The following is a 23,210-nucleotide window of genomic DNA, read 5'->3' on the forward strand; positions in this document are numbered from 1 at the left end:
TTCCAATTGTCCTAAATTCACACTTAGTACATTCCATTTTCCAGTTATTAATGGGTATTAACAGCTGGGCCTCATCAGTAAGTGAAGGTTCCAAAAGTTTACTCCATTTACATCATCACAGTCTGCTGTGCTCTGAGGAGGCAGCTCTTCCCAGGCTCAGTTTAAGTAACTTCCAACCTGAGAGGCTCATCTTCTCGCAGTCTATATGACCGAGTGCTGCTGTTGCTGGTCAGGTTTCACTTTCTGGTACTGTACTGACAGTGTTCTACTACGGTTCGTAAGGTTTTCAGTGATTAAACATTCAGAAATAGTCCAGCTCTCTTTCTTCCTAGTCTGGGAGTTCAGCTGGAACCTAACCCCCATGACTGACCCTGTTGATATTTCAAATACCTGAGGCATTGCTTCCAGCATCAAAGCCACACGGAAGCCACGACAGGACAACAAACGGATAGATGACTATGGTGAGGTGGTTCATATCGAGCATGCAGATGAAGAGCCCCAGGATATGTCTCCATAATGCTCAAAACCCCAAATTAATTCAGAAAAGAAATGAGTCAGGCTTATTAGCTGACATTATTGCCAGTCCCAATGTGCCATGGAATCAAGGAAGGGTCATTTCTTTTTTCCTTTTTGAAAACATAACTTCGGTAGAAAACCCTGAGAAAAAATGTTGGCTCTGGCATCAAAAATATTTAGCATTACTTATAATAGCTACTTCTGGTGGGCGCTATGGATCAGCACCGGACTGCGAACCAAAAGGTCGACAGGTCAAACCCACCAGCTGCTCCTCGGAAACCCTATACAGACTCACTATGAGTTGGAACCGACTCAATGGCACTTAACAGTAACAACAATAATAGCTACCATTTGTTGAATTTCGGCTTCAGTGCTGGTTTGTAGGATTGTTGTTGTTAAGTGCCAATGAGTCAGTCCTGCCTCACAGAGACCATGTATAGGGTTTCCAAGGAGTGGCTGGTGGGTTTGAGCCACCAACCCTGCGGTTAGCAGTCCAACACTTACCCTCCAGCATCACACTGTTTCTATGATATTCTTTTAACAATGAACAAGTATTTATGGAGTATCAACTGTCTAATATGCTCTGGTCTAGATACTGGGCATTGTTGATGTTGCTAAATGACGTCACGTTGATTCTGACAAATAGTGATGCTGTATAAGGTTACAGAGGAGCACCTGGTGGGTTTGAGCTGCTGTTTTGCAGTTAGCAATCCAATGCTTATCCTAACAAAAGGACTTCTGCATTTAGGTGTGAACAAAATAGCCAAAAATCTCTACCATCTTTGCACTCACAATCTAGTTTGGAGAGAGATTCTACCTGTAACAAATAAATAGATAATGCTGTGGTTGTTAAGTGATTTCAAGTTTGTTCCAGCTCATAGTGACCTGAATAGGATTTCCTAGGAGGTGTGTTAATGTACTTGGCAGTGGTAGTAGCTTCCAACAATAGCTACTGATTTACTTAGTGATTCTACACATCAGAGATGTAGATATGATGGTTCTCTGGTCTCATCTAAGCATGTTCATGTGTCTGGTAGGCATCTGGATGGTGTTCAGCTGAGGGCTTGCTCCTCTGCGGTCAGCTGGAGCAGACAAGGCCATTCAGGTACCTGTGTCTCTCCTCACCCAGAATGGTTCTCATGGCCAGGCAGAGATGCACTGGCGAGCAGTCAAGTCCAGCAAGAGGACAAACAGAAATACACACATGCTTTTCTTTTGGGGTCTATCCTTCCTGCCATTTTTTTGAGCTTCTTAAATGCTTATCTTTTCATTTTTCTGAAAGATAGGAAATTTTCTTCCAGCAGCTCTTCAAATATCTCCTCTGTGGGCTTGTGTGATTGTTCCTGTTCTGGAATGCCAACAGCTCTTAAGTTATTCCTCTTCGTGTTATCCAACATGAATCTTAAACTTTCTTCCGTTTTTTTTTTTTTTTTTTATCCTTTTTCTGCTTGTTCTTCTTAGCAGTGTTGAGAGATTTGTCTTCCAGATCACTAGTTCTGGCTTTCATCTCTTCAAATCTATTCCTTTGCCCTTTCAGTGTATTGTCCATTTCTGGTATTTTATTATTAATCATTTGATCCCCTTTTTGTAGGTTTTGAACTGTTGCCAATGTTGTAGCTGTCTTATTTGATTGTTCCTGTAGCACTTTCCTGACTTCTTCCTTATTTTTCTCAAACCTTCTGTGGAGTGTTTGGATATATCTCAGTATCATTTTCCTGAATTTCTTCTCAGGCATTTCCAAAGCCTGTCCTTCTTCCAATGTGATGTCTACGCCTATCTCCTGCTCATCTGTCTCATTCACCCTATCTTGTTTCTGGATATGTGCCAATATGGTCAGCTGTTTCTTGAGCACCTTCAATAGTTAGCTGTGACCTCAATAATTAGATGAATGTATTTTGATGTGTTATTATGCTTTCTTTATTATGATTACCTCCAGGTAGATGTGATCAGGAGATGGGCTTCCCTTTTTGCTCTTCTTATTACTCAATTTAGAGTAACTGTAGCAGGTGTTATCTGCCTATCTGGTGTAGAGCAGCTGGTATTGGCTTTTGCCTGGATGGTAGGATTTTATAGGGTGTGATTATAGCTTGACTATATGACCACAATTTCTGTCTCTTCTTGGGTAATGTAGGGAAAGAAAGAGCCCCCTAAAGGTAAAAAGGGTAGCAAAAAAATGAAACAGCAACAGCAAAAAAACAGATTGAAAATTATAGTCTATAATCTCAGAAAAGAGAAGATTTTTTTAAATTCTGTAGCAAAATATGAGTATGACTTTAATATCCCTCTCTTGGTTTCTTACCTTCAAAGCCACCTGAGAAATTTCAAGGTGTCACTGTTGGTCCTTATGATGTAACTCAGGATTTAATTTTCAGCTTGTTTCCTTTTTAGTCTGTCTTTCTCCCACTACACAACCCCCCTTCAGGCTTTCTTCCTAGTGATTAACAGATTAGGGCTGGCTAGATCTGCTGTGCACTGCCATTTGGTTTTAAGAAGCCCTTTTCCCCTTCTTAGCATCTACTCTGGTAGCGTAGTGGTTACGAATCGTGCCCTGAACAGCAAGGTCCACAGTTCAAAACTACCAGAGGTTCCACAGGAGAAAGATGGGGCATTCTGCTCCCGTAAAGATTTACAGCCTCGGAAACCCTGTACAGGGTTATTATGAGTCAGAAGTGACTCCACGGCACATAACCACCACCACCATCACTAACTGAAAGGTTAGCATTCGAACCCACTAAACAGTACCATGGAAGAGAGATTACAGCCAAGAAGACCCTAGGGAACAGTCCTAGTCTGTAACACCTGAAAATGACAGCCACTAACCACAACGGTAGAATTTCTAATGCACACATCTAAACCAACCATCAGAAATTATTATCCACGGTTTACAGATGCTCAGAGTGATGAAGTAATTCCAAGATCTCTTAACAAAAGAGTGACTTTGTTACTAAGACCCTTTCTGTTACAAAGCCATAGAATGTGTGACACAACCCAGCTGTTTCATATATAAAGAACACTACAGTGATTTTGAAATATTAAAGGAGATTTTGAACCTTCTACTTATAAAATCATAATAATAATAATTTAAGCTAGTAATAATAAAAGATAAAAATAAAACAAAGTGCCTGTTGTTATATTCCATCGAGTCAATTCCGGCTGATTGTGACCCTATTACAAAAGAATGAAACACTGCCCACCCTCACAACCATTGCTAGGTTTGAGTCCATTGTTGCAGGCACTGTGTCTGGCCATCTAGTTGAGGGTCTCTCTCTTTTTTTGATGACCCTCTGCTTTGCCAAGCATGATGTCCTTTTATGGGGAACAGCCTCTCCAAATAACATGTTCGAACTCAGTGAGAAAAATCTCCCCATCCTTGACTGTAAGGAGCCATCTGGCTGCAGCTCCTCCAAGACAAAGTACCCAGAGACAGTAAATGTCCCTTAGACCAGAACAAGAGACCTGACAGGTGTGCAGTAGTGTGCAGGGCACTGGGATAATGACACCAAAAACATCAATGAACAATAATGGATTCTCAAAGAAATGTAGATCATAGCATAATCATAACATCAGTCAACAATCATCTATCAAGTGTAGGTTATCTGCCAGAACATTTTGACCCCAGGGAGGTTTCTTTGGAGTCCTGGTGTGGTGCTGTGGGTGAAGGCACCAGACTGCAAAGCCGTCTGAACTGCAAGGTGGCAGTTCAAGCTCACCAGCTGCTCCTTGGAAACCCTATACAGGGTCGCTATGGGTCGGAATCGATTCGACGGCACTTGACAACAACAAGGTTTCTTTGTGCCACACAACATACAAATCACCTTTTGCAAGCCACTCAGAGAATGCTAATTTGTTTTAACAGAACCTATGAGAAATGTAATTTTAAAAATATGCTGGGATAGGAGATCACATTATTTCTTCCCAGGACCCAGAGAAATGCTTTTTAGATATGTCATATACTACTCCCCTCAATTCTAATGAATTTATCTTTTATTCTTTTGTGCCTTATTAAAACACTGCAATTTCTTTTCAACCTCCAGTGTTTGCTTAGCTTACTGTTTTATTAACAAAATAGTCTTCCTTTCACCTGTACTGTTTCCGGTTCTTTATACTCAGTGAAAAATAGACATCTTTCTGTATTGTCATAAACACAACCTTTGGGTTGGGTGGCTTCTTCCTGCATCTTTGTCCCTTATTTGATAAGAACCTGATACCATATTTATTTGTCCCTTATTTGATAAGAACACATCCTTACCCCCTTTTTGTTCTTTGCTCCCAGGGTCAGAGTTGAAGTGGGGAAGACTTTGGTATCTTTGAAAATGCAATGTGGCTTCAAAACATTTGTGGAAAACTTCTCATCTACCATGGTGGTCTACCTTATTGCCCAATCTCGTTTCTCTGAAATCCCCCAGCAACCTGATTTGGGCTGCTTCCATGGCCATCTTTGGTTTTAGGCCAAATAAGCTGAAAGTTGGCTCTGAGACTGTTTGAGACTGATTATGTTATGATACCCAAACCCTTGTGAAGGTTGCAAAATTAGACGCAAGTCGTTCCTGAATTTCCAGTGCTGAGAAAAGAAAACACCTTGTCTTTTGTGTCTATAAACTGTTTACTTAGGGCTTTGACTTGGCTCTCCACCTTTCATACACAGAAATGATGACTCCCAGCCAGTTGGCATTTGCTGTTTTAATTTGTCCGTGAGCATTTCTTTTTCTTCTGTAACTCTGTGTGAATGTCAAGAATCTTCACTGGAAAGTCAAAAGGAAGTTGAGAATTTGGGGAAGCCTCTGGCAGAAGAGATTACAGAGTCACTCCCTGCCAAAGGCTGACCTGCCCCAGCAGGTTCCGACAATGTGAAAACCATGTCTCAAGAGAGAGTTGGCTGGCCTTCCTCACTTTCCTCACAACCTTGACTCCCCCAGGAGGGATAGGATGAGGGAGCAAACAGTTGCAATTTTCACTCTAAATGTTTGTGGGTTTGCTGCTGGCCATGTGATCTTGGTTAAGTTCAGTGATAAAAGGTGCTTTCCTAAGCTGTAAGAGCCAGATTGATTCTGGAGGAGTCATCAGGGCTGTGTGCAAAGGTTAAGGCACAAAAATGTTCACGATGGTGGTGTTTATGACTGCATAAATGGAAGGGGGCGCGAAGAGTCACTCTACATGTCCTGTAAGAGGGGATTGGTTAGTCAACTGATGGTGCAGCCATTTGATGTTAATGATATGCAGTCGTGAAAAATGATGCTAGGGAAAGCCATATGATGACATGAAGTGGTTTTTTTCTCTCCTGTATGTACCATGCACCAGAGGAAACTAGTAGGATTTGTTAAATGCATGAATAAATTAATGTCTAGGAATCACTTTTTCACTTGCAAAGACAAGAAATAAAATGCCATTTATATCTAAATGTGATTTCACTTTGTTTTAAAATATAAGATTAGAAAAGTATGCCCTCGACTACTTCTGCTCTTATTGTTAAGTGCCATCATGTCAGTTCTGACTCAGAGCGACCCTATGTAGGGTTTCCTAGGAGAGACTAGGGGATTTGAACTGCTGACCTCGTGATTAGCAGTTTTTATATCTAGATAATAGGATCATGGAGTCTGGTTATGGTGCTGTAGGATAAGCACTGGACCGTACTCCATGGAAACTCCATATAGGGTTGCTATGAGTCAGAACCCACTTGATAACAATGGCACTTAACAACAACAACAACAATGATAGTTTCATAGGAACCCTGGTGGCACAAACAATCAAATGTCCTGCTGGTCACCAAAAGGTTAGTAGTTGGAAGTTTGGACCCACCCAGCACCTTCACAGGAGAAAGACCTAGAAATGCGCTCCAGGTCACTGAGATTGAAATCAGATCCACTGTCTTTCTGTCTTTCATTCATTCAGTGCATTGTTGTCTAGGGCACCACCCTAGAGACGCTAGAGATCCACTCAATAGGAAAAGTAGACACAGTTGTAGCACCAGGAAGCCTCCCCAGAAGTCAGTAAATGTAGCCACCAAATCACAGAAACATTTCTGAGACAAGAACATCAAAATGTGAAGCTATGATTTCTCAACATCTCCTCTATCTAGGTCTAGACATTTTCTGATGGCAGTATTTCCAGTAGCATAGTGGTTACAAATCGGCCTATGAACCGCAAGGCCAGTAGTTCGAAACTACCAGTGGTTCCACAGGAGAAAGATGAGGCTTTCTGCTCCCGTAAAGATTTACAGCCTCAGAAACCCTGTACAGGGTCACTATGAGTCAGAACCGACTCCACGGCACATAGCAACAACAACAACAAACGCTTTCGCTAAAGAATTTTGTGCTCTTCAATGTATACCACATCCAAACAGCAGTTTCATTATCATCAAGGAACTCAAATTCTGTTCATTTTAAATGTTCCTTGAGTTTGGGGAACAAAGACAGTATGAAGGAGCAAGATCAGATATTTAAAGTAGATGGGGTAAGGTTTCTCAACAAAATTCCTGTAGAACAGCCCTTGATACCATCAAAGAATAAGCAAGTATATTGTTCTGATTGGAAGGGTGGGAGATCCTTGGCATAACTTGCCTGGCCTTTTTCCCACTAATGCCATTTTGTACATTCTTAGAACTCCTGCACAATAAACCCATATTACCTTCTAGTGAGCTTCAAGAAAATCTATCAAGATTGCGCCTTTCAGTTATGAAAAAGCAGTTACCATAACCTTTTGAGTTCTCTCCTCTGTCTTGAATTTAAGTAGCCCAGCAGATTCCCTCTGAAGTCACTGTTTTAATTGGGCCTTTTTCTTTTTCTTTTTTTTCCTTTGGAGGCACCCTAATGTGACTAAGACAAGGGTATTACTAAGAGAAGTTGTCTGCAGCTGTCCTCTGATCGCAGAGACATGTTTAAACATGCTGTGTTTGCAATAAAACGGTGCCTGTGTGGAGTGGAGCCATAGTACAACTACTTTGGACTTACCCTTGTCTGGCACGGGGTTCCTCAGCCTCAGGATCGTCACTGCTTTGAACTGGGTAATTCTTTGTTTAGCTGCAGCATCCCTGACCTCTTCCCATTAGATACCATTAACAACATACAGTCCCCATCTCCCGAGTTATAATAATCAAAAATATCACCAGACATTGACAGATGTCCCCAGTGTCCCCAGATGAGAACTACCAGTCTAGTACATAAGGATGAAGTGTGAAAATTACTACAAAGCAGAGAGGTCCATGAGAATGTGTCACGGTAGAACGGGTCTAGTCGGTGGGGTCATGAAGGTCTTCCTGCTGAGGACTGAAGGGTAAGTAGGAGACAAACAAGCAAGAGGACCCTATGGGAGAGCAGCCCTTGCATCAGAGACCGTGGCTGGAGCAATCGGAATCATTTGGTCTCTATTTTGAGCCAGCAGGATGGAATTGGCAACCTATTGCCCTAACTCTTCTCAAGAGAAGACACTGAAGAGGTATGACGTCTTCACCATGAACAGAGTTTAAGACAGTAAAAGGTTTGGAGGACGAATGTAGGTTCAACATGTCCTCTATTTTAATCCCAACTCCTCCACTGAATAGTTGTACGAGGGTATTCGAAATGTTTTTGGAAAAACACATTGAAAGATAATGGAATTTTTCCACTAAGTTTTTGAAGCCCCCTTGTATAACCATGGGCAAGCGCCTTAATGTCTTTAAATTTCAGTTCCCCCAGATTTAAAATGGGAATAGCAGTTCCAGTCTCACATTACTGCTCTGAGATTAGTATCTATCTGTAAAGCCCACAAATCATGACTAACAGTGCTAACTCTAATTTTCAAGCCCTCGTTGGTTACCAGGCTTCATGTTTAGAAGCTGGTATTTTATTTTACCCTTATAACAACCTTTCAATCTTTATTATTTTGTCCTTGTTTCACACAATAGAAAAACTGACCGTTTGAGAGTTTGGGTAGCATATTTAAAATCGCATGGCTAAAAAATTAGTAAAATAAAATCTCAGACATAATAGGTAATTTCCTTATGAAAGAACTTACTAATGAAGAGTTCATTGTCTTCATCAGCATGCCATATTGTTTCCCTGACTATTAAAACTTAGCAGCTTAAAACAAAGACAGCATCTCACATTTTCTATGGGTTAGAAGTCTGTGAATAGCACAGAGAGATACTCTGCTCGAGGCTTCCCTAGCCCAAAACCAAGATTGCAGTCAGCACTGCACTTCCCATCTAAGGCTTTGGATTCTCATCCATGTGTACTGGTTGTCTTACGTCATTTCCTTGCCATTGTAGAAAAAGGGTCTCCATTTTCCTGCTGGCTTTTGGTGGGGACCACCTTGTTCTCCTAAAGGTCACCTGAAAGTCCCTTGCTGTGAACATTTCATAAACATGGATGTTTGCTTTCTTTTAAGAGTGCTTTCTGACTTCCTTTTTTGTGACCTGCGAGAGAAAACTCATGTGTGTTTTTGTGATTAGATCTTTTTTACATTAATTTTAATAAGGCTTTTTTTTTTTTTTTAGTAAAATACATTAAATACAAGTGTATGAACCTGTCAGTGATACAAAAATTATCCATGAGATAACTATCTTGTTTGTTTGTTTGTTTGTTTAACTCATTCAGGACCTTAATTACATCAGCAACATTCTTTTGAGGCTATTTTAATATAAATATTTATTGCATTTTCTATGAAAGCTTACACATCAAATTAGATTCCCACATATCAATTTCTATACATCTTGTTAAGGAGTCCGGGTAGGATAGTGGATTATGCGTTGGGCTGCTAGCCACAAGGTCAGCAGTTCAAATCCACCAGGTGCTCCTCGAGAGAAAGATGAGGCTTCCTGCTCCTGTAAAGATTTACAACCTCGGAACACTATCCAGGGTCATCATGAGTGCTACCGCCACCATCCGTATTGTTCAGTGACGTTTGTTACATTTTCTACGTTGTGTCATCATTCTCCATTATTCCGTTTGGGTTATATCATCTTCTCATCTATGCTTTAGATGTGGACCATTGCATTTCAGTTATATGTCTTGTAATTGTTGTTTTAAAGGAGCAGAAGTAGATCCGTGTGTGACTGAACGCTCAGGATAAGTGTGTATACACCAGCACCCAGGAATCTTGGGAGCTGTCTCAAAATTCTACACCTCCTTGTTTGGTCGTAGACAGTGGCTACTGAGACTATCAGAGATAGTTGCCTCACCAGACTGTTTCCAGATCCCTTTAACAGGCCTGCTTCCCCACCGAGCTTAGTGGCCCATGCAGCCAGACACATGACCTCCATCAGCACTGTGAATGTCTCTCTGGTCCCTGCCTGCTCTAGTCTCTATTCAGAAGAGCCAGGTAATTCCCACTGTAAAAAGGGAATGTCCATGCTCTTGGAGACGGGAGAAGAACACCATGGCCAAATGTGGCCAGGACTGATTCCAATTCAGCTGGCCGGTACCATTTTGTGAGATCCAGAGTTTTTCTTTTCTCTTTTTTTTTTTTTTTTTTGCTGCCACAGCTGGCATTCCCCTGCCTGGTCTCTTCCTCACTGCATTCTCTGATTTCCCCTGAAAATTCCTGTGTTCTTACGAGCATGCCAAGAAAATTGCACTCAGACCATCTGGACAAGTAATCCTAGCGTGAAAATGATCTGAGTGCTTGGGCTTCTCAAACTAAAAGGGTTTTGGTTTCAGTCACTCACTGAGACCCACCCTGAAATAGCCTCCTGACAATGGGAAAAAAGGCCAATGAGCCGTGAAGGCTCTTCTTTGAGGAAGGGAAATGAAAGCTTTAATAGAAAGGCAACGCTCTGACTAGAAAAGGTCCCCTCCTTAACATTTCTTCACAGCTGATTTTTCTGAGGATAACTTCCCCTGGCTGTAGATTTCTTTACTTCTGATTTTTTGAGGAAAGTTCCACAAAATTTTCAAAAATAACAAGTGAGAAACATGAAAGGTGGGTTGTTTAGAAACAATTAGTCAAATAAGGTAATATTTTTCTTCCAATCAGACTGCTTGGCATCTGTTTATTTACTTCTTGATCATTTTAAATAGATTGGTCTTGAAGCGTTTAGGAATTCTATGGAACAATATAAAGTTGTATTCATCTGTTACAAGTATGTCAGTTACAAGTATGTCCGTTAACCTTCTTGATGAAATATAGAACCAGTATAATTTTTAAATGAGTTTATCTTCTGTGATTATATTTAGTAAGGTTAAAGGTCAGAGATTACCAATCATCTCTCAATTTGTCATATTGTTGTGGTATTGGAAATTATGGCACCAGTATTTTAAAACCCAGTAGGCGTACCTGTGGTGGACAGGTTTCAATGGTACTTTGAGAGTAATACAGACTAGGGAAAAAGGTCTGACTATATCTTTCCAATATTAGTTAATGAAACCCCTATGGATAACAGCAGAATATTATCCAATATAGTGCTGGAAGATGAACTTCCTAAACTGAAAGATACTCAAAATATATGGTGATCACAACAATGGGATCAGTCATAACAAAAATTATGAAGATAGTGCAAAACTGGGTCACATTTTCTTCCATTGTACCTTGAGTCAGAGGAAACTCAGTGACAAGTAACAACAGCAAAAATCAAAGAAATGGTAGCTGTGATGTTGAGGAGACAACATGAGAAGAAATACATGATCCTCTAATGGGACTCTAGGCTTGGAACTCAGAATACCTACAGCCTGCACCAAATCCCAATTCTACCATTGAATTCATCAAAGCTAACTCTCTCCTTTTCAAGAAAGGGGCAAAAGTATGTGGAATCCAAATATGGAGAAACTGGGGTATGGATATATCATCTTCTCTCAGTCACTGATTAAGGGTTTCTCTTTAAGGTGGCACTATAGGATAAGCACAGGAATGCTAACCACAAGGTCACCAATTCAAACCCATCAGCCACTCCTTGGAAACCCTATGCAGGGTTGCCATGAGTCAAAATCAACTCAGTAGCACTTAACAACAACTCCAGGACATGAAGTCTCTAAGATCCTCTTGGCCTCTTTCACATGACAAGTCAGGTAGCAAGAGAAAGTCCCCAGGCAAAGAAATACACACTCTGGCCCTTAGAAATAAGGCCGGAGCACCCTTAGGTGAAAAAGGCAAAGACTTGAACATCTGGTACGGTGAGAGATTTGGAAGGTGCTTCCATTCTCTTCAGATGAGCTAGTATGAGTTTCACTCTGAAGCCTCTCAGAAATTATTGACGGGTAGTAATGTAAATACAGAGACCTGGTGTGGTGCTGTAGGATAAGCACTGGACCACAAGGTCAGTTTGAACCACAAGGTCAGCAGTTCAGACTCATCAACCTCTCCTCAAAACCCCTATACAGAGTCACTATGAGTTGGAACCAACTCAACAGTACTTAACAACAACAACACAAATACAGAGTGGAGAAAGAAAAAGCAAAACAAAACACTTATCTAAATATAAAAACGATGTCATGATGTTAAATGGCAAGAAAAAGATCCGTATTCTGAATGTGTGATCCCCACTGCTATCTCCTCAACCCATCCGTTAATTCTCTGTGTTCTCTGTGACCCTCTATTCCAGCTGACTTTCAGGGACTTGAACCACCATGTGTCCTCCCCTTGCAGAAACTTTGCCCAGGATGCAACCACTCCCCAGTTTGGAGATACTTCAGTTATTAGCTTAATCTTTTCTTGAACAAAGAAGACTCTGGGCCACACCACCCCAGAATAGGTTAGGGTCACCATAGGATTTGCATTCATTCCAACGTGGTCCTGGCCCTGAATTAGGCCTAGCAGACAATAAACTCCAAGAGACTAAAGACCACATCTGGCTTTTGTTCTCTCTACCTTATCCCCAGACTCTAGCAAGATGTCCAGCACACAAAAGCTAATGAATATGGGGTGAATGAACAGATGTTAATAAAATAAATTCCAAGTGTCACTCATGCAAAGGGAGTTAGCTGCAAATATTTGAGAAGGCTCAAACATACATCCTTACTCTTGTTTTGACTTTCCTGTTTTGTGTTTTCCTTTGAGTAGGTAATCCATTCACATATTATACAAAATTCAAAGATAAAAAATGATTTATGTTTAAAATGTGCCTTGTCTCCCTCCTCTAGGCATCTATTTCCCCTCCTTTTGTGGATTACATGATAATCTATCGCTAGAATTTCCTTCAAGAGATGATACATGCACACATCAACAGATACTTAGATGCATTCTTGCTTTTTTCTACAGTTGGGAGCATACTGTGAATACTGTTAATGTTTTGTTTTTTTTTTTTTTCACTTTGCAATGAAACTGGTGATCATTCCATATCAGGACATAAAAATACTTCCACATTCTTCTTTTTCTTTTTTTTCCCTAATATTTAAAGAAATAATTCAAAATAGAGCAAAATGGAGAACACCTGTGTGTCTGCTGACTCGCTATTGCCAATAACATGCTACTGGCCTGCTTCATCAAATACCTACCCGTCTTCCGTCCACCCATCCAACTTATATTTGCTACATTTCAAAGTAAATAGAAGATACCAATACACTTTCACCTAAACACTTCAGCAAGTATATTGTCAGCTTTAGTTCAAAATGTGCCTATAGCTTTTGAATGTCAAATATGCTGATAATAAAAAGCATAAATCTTAAATATCCCTTTGTTTTGATAAATGCGTAAATCTTAGGTGCACATTTACTAATTCTAACAAATGAATACATTTGCATAACCGGCACCCCTATCAAGACACAGAATATTAACATCACCCCCAGAAACTTCCCTCATATCCTTCCAGTCAACCCCTACCCTTATGCCCCAGAGCAAAGATGGTGCTTTTCCACCATAAAATACCTCCCTGTTGGAGATTTCCTACAGTGTGTACTCTCGTTTTTGAGATTCATCCATGTTGTTGTATGTATGGATAATTTGTTCCTCTTTATTGCTGAGGATTTCTACAGTTGATTTATCCTGTACATTCTTGTTAACAGCTACATATTATGGGAGCTTCAAAAAGTTCATGAAAAACTCCTTTATTTTTTAATTCCATTTCTTCCAGAACTTTTTGAAGCTGAGCATGTAGTTGTGCCTACCTTTTGCTATCACAAAGAGATCAGCCTCCAAATAGCATTTCCCATGAATATAAACTTTTTTTTGCTATTTGCCGATAGGCTGAATTTCTGGAAGTAAAATCGCTGAATCACAATCTTTGCTTTTAGATTCTTAAATCTAATAGCAAAATTTGGTACATTGCAGATTCAAGACGAGGACCCCCATCAGACATATCTAAATGGCAGGAGGCTTGCAAGGCTTATTATGAAAATGAGAACTGTGAACTATCCCATCATTCACTTTCCAGTCTTCTTCCCACCCCCAACTCCCGTAAACTGGAAAATGGTCAGAGAAAATGAATTTCTACAAATATTTGTAGGTATCAAACTCCCCTAAACTGGATTTCATTTTGTACACATTCTTGTAGTTTCCCACTAACACATTTGTTTCTGGCAGGCTTTATCCCTGAACTTTATTGCAGACTGGCTGTTAGTCTTGCTCTGTGGTATAATCCTTTGTTGAAGAACTCACATCCTAGGAAGGCTCTGGGTTTCATTAGATAAGGTTTCCCTCCACCCTTTTTTCACACCCATTATCCCAGGCTCGGGAACGTGGTGATGTTTTCCTTACTTTCCCCTCTTTCTTTTATTTCCCATTGATAAATGGGAAAAGCAGCTGTACGATTTGCTTTGAAGGTTGTGTCGGACGAGCATGATGAATCGGTGATGGATTAGAGCAAATGAATCACATAACACGGAAAGGGAAGGAGGGAAAGAGCTGGAAGCCGGCTCCCAGCTTTACGTTTTTCAAACTGGCTTTAAAAAGCCAGGATTTCTTTTAATCTGGTTCCAGTTTCTGCGGTGACTCTGCATATGTTTAAAAGAAGGAAAGAGAGAGAGGTCTTGTAGATATAAACAGGGAATTCCATTCTTCAGCCGGATTCTAAGAACGCATTGTCATTGGGAGTGCTGAAATAGCTAGAAAACCACTTCAAGGCCCCTCCGAAACAACTGGGCAGCTCCAGGAAGAGGGACAGTTGGCAAACCAAGTGACAGAATTCAAAACCATAAATCTTTAACATGAGGATTGACTAGCAAAATACAGCTGTTGCTTCTAGTGGTCATATCCTTGTTTGGAAGGAAAATGTCTTCTTGAGCTGATTATCATAAACTGCTTGGTTACTGTGAAATGGTAAGCATCAGCAGGTTGGAATCTGGTCTTGTTTTGAAACCCCGGAAAATTAAGAAGAGTTATTTCATTGCCGGTAAAGTTTTCTGATCTTAAAGGGACAAAGAATATAAACCCACTGCTCCTGAGCTGCAGTCAAGATGGGGACAGAGACATTCCAAGTCCTTCTTTGAAATTCAAGAGACACTTACTAGAGAAGAAAGGTCTTGGTAGATGGATGGTTCTTTTGTTTTTTAACAAGAGAAGCCCTCTTCCTCTCTAGATGGAAAGCCATTCAGAGGAAATCATTAAAAGACATCCTTTTTTGCACAGCTTAGACTCTGGCAATACATTCAAAGGGAAGTGTAGAATTGATGCAATTAACCAAATCACAAGGGCTAGGCTAGAAAGAAGGTGAAAATCTAGTCTTAGTTGTTTGGCAAATTGCTAAGACCCTGCAATTCACTCCCAATTTCTGAAAGCATAGTCATTATGAAATACGCAGTTACTTACTGCTTTTTAATTTCTGAATTGAAGACACATTGAGGAACTAAAGACTGTTGAGTGACATGGAGGAGAATCTAGGTGTGATTTATCAAAAGCTTTTGAGCCACAAGATTTCTAAGGAAACCAGTATGTATGAAGTTCCGAGATTACTGATCTGAAAGGATCTCTCTCCCCTAGAATTCCTGAATATTAATAATTGTCTCTGACTGGCAACCACTTTACTAAATCCTTGCATGAATTCTAAATTCATCTGTACCTCATCCTTGGAAAATTGTGCCATTTCCTTCCCTTGGAGAACTTTTAGAATAAAATTGGTCACTTGTAGAAAACAAAAAAAAAAAAATTTTTTTTTTTTGGCTGCACTGTTCAAGGTAGATTTAACTACATTAAAGAGTTGTCCTGTGTTTTTTCATTATCAATACCTTCCCCCTGTGCTACTTTTCTTGCATTGACTTTTCTGAGAATGTGGGTCTCATGGGAATGCTAAGGGGCTCCATGTCAGAGGTTGTTAGTGTCTTAAGTCCATTTCAACACCTTTTGTTGCCAAGCACTGGACTGATAGCTGATCATGATAAGTTGAAGGATAAGAAAAACAGAAAAGAGAGGAAACAGTGCAGTTGCTTTGTGAGCATTTTGACCTGGCTCCCCACCTGTTTGGGAAAGTCACCTTAAATATAAATGAAGATTAAATGACTCATTGTATTTCCACCATTGTTGTGATTTTAGAATTGAACAAGGTATCTGGTTGGTATTGTTAGTTGCCCACGAGTTGGTTTTGTCTCATAGCATTACTCTGTACAACAGAACAGAATACTGCCTCGTCCTTTGCCATCCTCACAATTGTTGCTCTGTGTGAGGCCACTGTTGCTGCCCCTGTATAAATCCATCTCATAGGGGGTCTTCTTCTTTTTCACCGACCCTCTGCTTTACCTCACGAGGCTGTTATCTCCTGATAACACGTCCTAAGTACATGACATGAAGTTCCTCCATCCTCACTTCCAAGGTGCATGCTGTATGTACTTCTTCCATGACCAGATTATTCATTCTTCTGAAAATATTCTTTCCCAACACCATAATTCAAATGCTTCAACTCTTTTTTGGTCTTTCTTCAGCATTGTCCAACTTTCTCACGCATATGAGGTGATTGAAAATCCCATGGCTTGAGTTAGGTGCACCTTACTCCTCAAAGTGACAACTTTGCTTTTGAACACTTTGAAGAGGTCTTTTGTAGCAGATTTGCCCACTGCAAAATGTCCTTTGATTTTTTTTCTCTCTCTAATGTTATGTAAATGTATGCACAGGAATTCACGTGTGACATATGCACTTCAATAGCACTGGTTGCATTCTTAACCCCCTTTTCTAAGTTGTTCCTGATTCCTTAACTTAAACTCACTGCCTACTGAGGTTCCTAACTGTTCGAGTTTCTGTTGTCAATTCAATCCCATTTAGGTAACTCTGAAAAGAACATAATGTTCAAGGCAAACCTTTTTTTTCACTAGTTACACTGAGCTACTGTTGGATGTTTAATCTGACTTCAGGGATTGCTTCATTTCTTGACTGCTGCTTCCATGAGCACTGACTGTTACAATTAAATTCTTGGCAGCTTCAATATTTTCTCTGTTTACCATGATGTTGTCTATTGGTCCAGTTGTGAGAATTTTTGCTTTCTTTATGTTAAGTGTAATCCATACTGAAGTCTCCAGTCCGCGATCTTCATCAATAAGTGCTCCAAATCCTTTTTGTAAGCAAGGTTGTATCATCTGCATACCACAGGCTGTTAATCAATGTTCTTCTATTTCTAATACCATACTGTTCTTCATAAAGATCAGTGTCCTAGATTATTTGCTAATAAAACTAACTCAGAGTTCTAAAGAGTACATGTAGCTAATTTACAAAATGTTTCCACCTCTGTCTTCTCTCTGGCTACAAGGAACACGTTATGATTAAATATTTCCCATTCAACAAGTTTTGGGGTTGTTCTTTTTTTTATATTTAAAATTTTCATTGTGAATTGAGTGAAAGTTTACAGATCATCAGTTTTACATTCAACAAATCATACACCTTGTTTCATTGTTGTTATTGTTAAGTGTCGTTGAGTCGTTTCTGACCCATAGCGACCCTGTGTAGTATTTCCGAGGAGCCACTGGTGAGCTTGAACCACTGGCCACTGGTGAGCTTGAACCACCAACCTTGCAGTTCAAACAGTCTTGCAGTCTGGCACATTAACCCACAGTGCCATACAATGATTATAATCCCCTCCATGTACCACCAATTAACAGTATTTCTCTCTGTTCACTTTAGCTTTTTTTTTTTTTTTTTTAACACTCAGGCATATATAATAATTTACACCACCAAAGGGCACATTCTGCAAGTCTGCCTCCTGGCCACCAGCTCTTAGTCCCTCTCTTCCCATGAATCTAGAGTCCTCAGCTGCTCCCCATCTCTGCCTCAATCTCTGGTGTCTCTGCTTCTCTGGAAAAGGTCTTGCTTTTTGCTTGTGCTTTTCTCCCTTGATGGTCCTAGGGTCATTTGTTTCTGGACTGTAAGATTAACCACTCCCCTGATTTTGTTACAATTATGACAGTTGCAATTAGTCATGATAACAATTACTATTGAATCGTAAGACTCTTATCCCCATCTCTTTTAACCAGATCCATCTAGACAAGATGAAAACTATCCAATGGCGACTATTTCTTCCCCACCCCCACCCCCCCGCCGCCCCACACTATTAAACTAAACTCTCCCTTGAAACCTTGTAAGCCAGTCATTTTGTGCCTTTATCGCCCCCTCATTTTAGGTAGCCATCGTCTAAGTTGCCCATCCCTATATACCTTGTGTACAGAGGGGATAGAATTGATATTTAATGTGAAGATTCCTTCCCTCTCTGTTGGTATAGAGTCCTGGTATGGTGCTTTGGGTTAATGCATCAGACTGCAAAGTTGTTTGAACTGCAAGGTCGGTGGTTCAAGTTCACCAGCTGCTCCTTGGAAACCCTGTACAGAGTTGCTATGGGTCAGAATCGACTCGATGGCACTTAACAACAACAACCTCCATGAGTATAGGTCAAGTTCATCAAATTGTAGCAATTTCCTTTATCAAAAATTGTTTCGTTCTTTTTTTTTAATCTTCCTCTAGTCAAGTTCTGATTATCAAGCCATTGGGCTAGGTCAAGAGGGTACTATCTGCAACTTTGGGTATTCTTGTGTGTCTCCCTTTACTTCATATCAGCTGGATGCTTCACTCTCAGCTCTAGCCCTCTGTGGCTATGTCCTTGTCCACGGGCTCAGGTGTACCCAGATCTCACCACTCTTTGGACCAACCAGCCCTTCCTCTTCTCTTTCTCATCTCCGGGTCAACGGGAATCTATGGAACATGGTTGAACTCAGCCCATTTCTTCATCAGTACACCAATGTGGTCGACGGCAAGCTTACATTCCTGTTTGTGTGTTCCCATTGAGCTTCAGTCTTAGAGGGGAGGTTGTCCTGAAGGAACTTGATTTGCTTGCCTTGATGGCTTCCAGGCAAACAACTTGCTTATTCTTGTAGTAGCCAGTCATACTGACATTTATGTTTTGGGTTTTTCCTGATGATCTTTCTTTTAAGATGTATCTCAGTCACTCTAGCTGTTCCAGGCTGGTCTGCTTGTCCTTTCTAGTGGGGATGTCCCACCTCAGAAAGATCTGGATGGAGCTCAGGATTCCACCTAAGATCCTATAAACTGCAAAGTCTCCACAGGAGGTCTACTTCACTGGGCAGGTTCTAGAACCCCTTTGAGGTATTCCAATAACTCAAATAACTGAGGACGGGCTTACAAGCTTTCTGTAATCATGTTTCCCGACACTCCTTTCTATCCAACTCAAGTGTCCATTTTACAATAGTAGGCAAGGGAAACCAATATACATAAGACAGTCAAGCATTATAGTATTATTTCCCCTCTTCACACTATGCCTCGATCCCTGTATCATAGAACCCTGTTATTCCAAGGTTGAGCATACATCACTATTTATCTCTGTCCCACTTGGCCTATGTAAACCTGTCTCAGTATTCTCCTATCTACTGTGTTCTTCCATCCCCTCCCCCTTCTGTGTACTGCCCTCCCCAACACCCAAACTATGATGTGTCTGCTCCTAACCTGTGCTCTATCGTTGCCTCCCTCCGCCTCCCCCAAGCCCCTCCACTCCATCCCCACCGGTAACCAACAAAGAAAGGAAATGTTGTTGTTGTTTTCTTCATTTTAGTATGAGTATCTTTTCTTAACCTTTTTTTTTTTTTTCTTAACCTTTTATAATAATGGTCTTATGCAATATTTGTCCCTATGTGTCTGACTAACTTCACTCAGCATAACGTCCTGAAGTTTCATCCATGTTATGTGGTGCCTTTCAGCTTCTGTGTTATTCTTCAAGGTAGCATATTATTCCATTGTGTGAATGTACCAAAGTTTGTTTACCCATTCTTCCACTGATGGGCACTTAGACTCTCTCCATCTCTTTGCTATTATGAATAGTGCTGCTATGAACATTGGTGTGCATATATCTACTTTATAGCTATATTGGTGTACATATATCTATTTTATAGCTCATATTTCTTGTGGATATATACCAAGTAAAGGAATTGCTGGATAGTATAGTATTTCTATTTCTAACTTTTTGAGGAAGCGCCATACTGTTTTCCAGAGTGGTTGGACCATTTTGCATTCCCACCAGCAATGTAGGAGGGTCCCAGTCTCTCTGCATCCTCACCAGCATTTATTATTCTCTGCAGTTTTTAACTTTGCTGTTATTGCTGGTTTAAGATGATATGTCACTATTGTTTTGATTTGCATATCTAATGTCTAATGATTGTGAACATTTCTTCATTTGTTTGTTGGCTGCCTGAATGTCTTCTTTGGTGAAGTGTCTGTTCATGTCCTGTGCCCATTTTTAAATTGGGTTACTTGTCTTTTTCTTGTAGAGGTGTTGTAATTTCCTATAGACTTTAGAAATTAGTCCCTTGTCTGATATGTCACTGCAAAAATTTTTTCCCATTCTGTGGGCTCCCTTTTAACTCTTTTAGTAAAATCCTTTGATGCACATAGGTTTCCAATTTTTAGAACATCCAAATCATCTATTTTGTCTTCTTTTGTTTGTGAAATTTTCACAAAGTTTCATAGACTGTGTGTGCCCAGGATTGTTGTTGTTGTTGTTAAGTGCCGTCGAGTCAATTCTGACCCATAGTGACCCTGTATAGGGTTTCCAAGGAGCAGCTGGTGAGCTTGAACCACCGAACTTGCAGTTCAAATGGCTTTGCAGTCTGACGCATTAACCCATAACGCCACACCAGGACTCCGTGCCCACGATTAGAGCCCTTAAATTTGTCCCTATTTTTTCATTAATGACCTATATAATTCTGGCATTCATTTAATCCATGCTGAGTTGGTTTTTGAGTAAGAGGTGAGGTAAAGGTCTTCTTTCAATCTTTTGCATACTGATTTCTAGTTCTGCCAGCACCATCTGTTGAAGAGACTATGGCTTCCCCATTCAGTGTACTTTGTCCCTTTTTCAAAGATCAGTTGGCTGTATGTGGATGGGTTAATTTCTGGATTCTCAATTCTGTTCCATTGATCTATATATTTTTCATTATACCAGTACCAGGCTGTTTTTACCACTGTAGCATGTAGTAAATTTTGAAATCAGGGAGTGAGAGGTCTCCAACTTTGTTCTTCTTAAGCTGTGCTTTGGTTATCCTGGGTCTCTTTCCTTTTCATATAAAGTTGTAATTATTTTTTCCATGTCTCTAAAGAATGTCATTGAAATCTGGATTAGGATTGCATTATATGTATAGATTGTTTGGGGCAGTGTTGACATTTTCACAATGTTAAGTCTTCCTATCCAGGAGCATGGTACAATCTTCCATTTTTGTAAGTCTCTTTTGGTTTCTTGTAGTAGTGTTTTGTAGTTTTCTTTGTAAGGTACTTTGTTTCTCTGGTTACAATTATTCCTAAATATTTCATCCTTTGGGTGGCTATTATAAATGGTATTGCTTTCCTAATTTCCTTTTCAGTGTTGTCATTATTATTAAAGAGGAATCCAACTGATTTTTGTATGTTGATCTTGTACCCTGCTACTTTGCTGAAACTTCTATTGAGTTCCAGTAGTTTTTTTGCTGAGTCTTTGGGGTTTTCTATGTACAGGATCATATCGTCTATAAACAGAGAAAGTTTGACTTCCTCTTTGCCAATTTGGATGCCTTTAATTTCCCTGTTTTGCCTTATAGCTCTGGTTAAGACTTCCAAGTCAATATTGAATAGGAGTGGTGACAAAGGGCATCCTTGTCTGGTTCCTGTTCGCAAGGGGAAGGCTTTCAGTTTCTCTCCATTGAGGGTATGTAGGCTGCTGGTTTTGTATATATGCTCTTAATTATGTTGAGGAATTTCCTTTCAATTCCTACTTTGTTGAGTGTTTTTATCAGGAATGGATGTTGGATTTTGTCAAATACCTTTTCTGCATCAATCTATATGATCTTGTGGTTGTTTTCTATTTTCTTATTTATATGGTGGATAACGTTGATTGTATTTCTGATGTTGAACCATCCATGCATTCCTGGTATGAATGCCATGAGGTATTATTTTTTTGATGTGCTGCTGGATTCTGTTGGCTAGGAGTTTGGTGAGGATTTTTGCATCTAACACAGATGAGGGATACCGGTCTATAATTTTCCTTCTTAGTGATGTTCTTCCCTGGTTTTGGCATGAGTGCTAGCTTGCTTTATAGAACGTATAAAGGAGTTTTCCATCCTCCTCTATGTTCTGGAATAATTTGAGTAGAATTGGTGACAGATCTTTCCTAAATGTTTGGTTAAATTCACCAGTGAAACCATCTGGACCTGGACTTTTTTTGGTTGGAAGTTTTTTGGTGACCTGGTCAATTTCTTCTTTTGTTATGTTCTTCTACTTCGTTCCCTGTAAGTTTAGGTAGGTCATGCTTTCCTAAAATGTACCCATCTCCTCTAGGTTTTCAAATTTATTGGAGTACAACTCTTCATAATATTCTATTATTATTCTTTTTACTTCTATTGGTTCTGTTGTGACGTCACCCATGTGATTTCTTATGCGTGTTATTTGTGTCTTTTCCCTCTTTTATTTTGTTAGGTTTGTCGGTGGTTTCCCATTCAACAAGTTTTTATTGAGCATTGCTGTGTACCAGGTCACCTGCTGGATACTGAAGATGCATTGATAATACGATCTATATTACCTCTGTTATGCTTAGAGAGGCATCATGTAGTGCTGTAGGATAAACACTAGACTGCTAATGACAAGGTCAGCAGTTCAAACCCACCAGCTGCTCTCCAGAAATGATTTACAGAGTCACTGTGAGTCAGAACTGGCTTGATGGCACTTAACAACAATGTGATTATAGTGCAGTAGAAGACTCCCTGACACTTAATATGTAATCACTCAGATAAAAATATAGCTAATAACTATGATGGTGGTGGTGGTGGTGTGCCATGGAATCAGTTCCAACTCATAGTGACCCTGTATATAGTTTCTGAGGCTGTAAATATTTATGGGAGCAGAAAGTCTCATCTTTCTCCCATAGAACTGCTGGTAGTTTTGAACTAGCTGATCTTTCGGTTAGCAGCCTGACTTGTAACCACTGCCCTACCAGAGCTCCTTAATTACTATGCTAGGTGTTGTAAAGGACCGAGATCATAGAGAAGGAGAGCAAGCAGATGATCTCATTTGATGAGTTGCCCAACAGAGCCATGGCAGAGGAAGTGGCTTATCAATTAGAATAAGTTTGACATAAGAGAAAGCCAGGTCAAAATGAATGGGGAGGATATTGCAGACCAAGAGAATCGACAGATCCCTCTACTAGGGACTAGAGAATGAACTGAGAGGAGCAAGATTAGATTTAGAGAGACCAGCTAGGATGCAACTGCAGCAGCTTAAGGAAAAGTTGATGGAGATTTGAGCTAGTGATACAGGCTTGAGAGAAATGAGAAATGTTTGCTATTTTCTTTTTCCTTCATCTTAATGGATTTCTTCAGACTTGCTGGAAGCTTAACGTTTAAAAA

The sequence above is a fragment of the Chrysochloris asiatica genome, unplaced genomic scaffold (assembly GCF_000296735.1).
Source record: "Chrysochloris asiatica unplaced genomic scaffold, ChrAsi1.0 scaffold00080, whole genome shotgun sequence".
Taxonomy (NCBI): Eukaryota; Metazoa; Chordata; class Mammalia; order Afrosoricida; family Chrysochloridae; genus Chrysochloris; species Chrysochloris asiatica.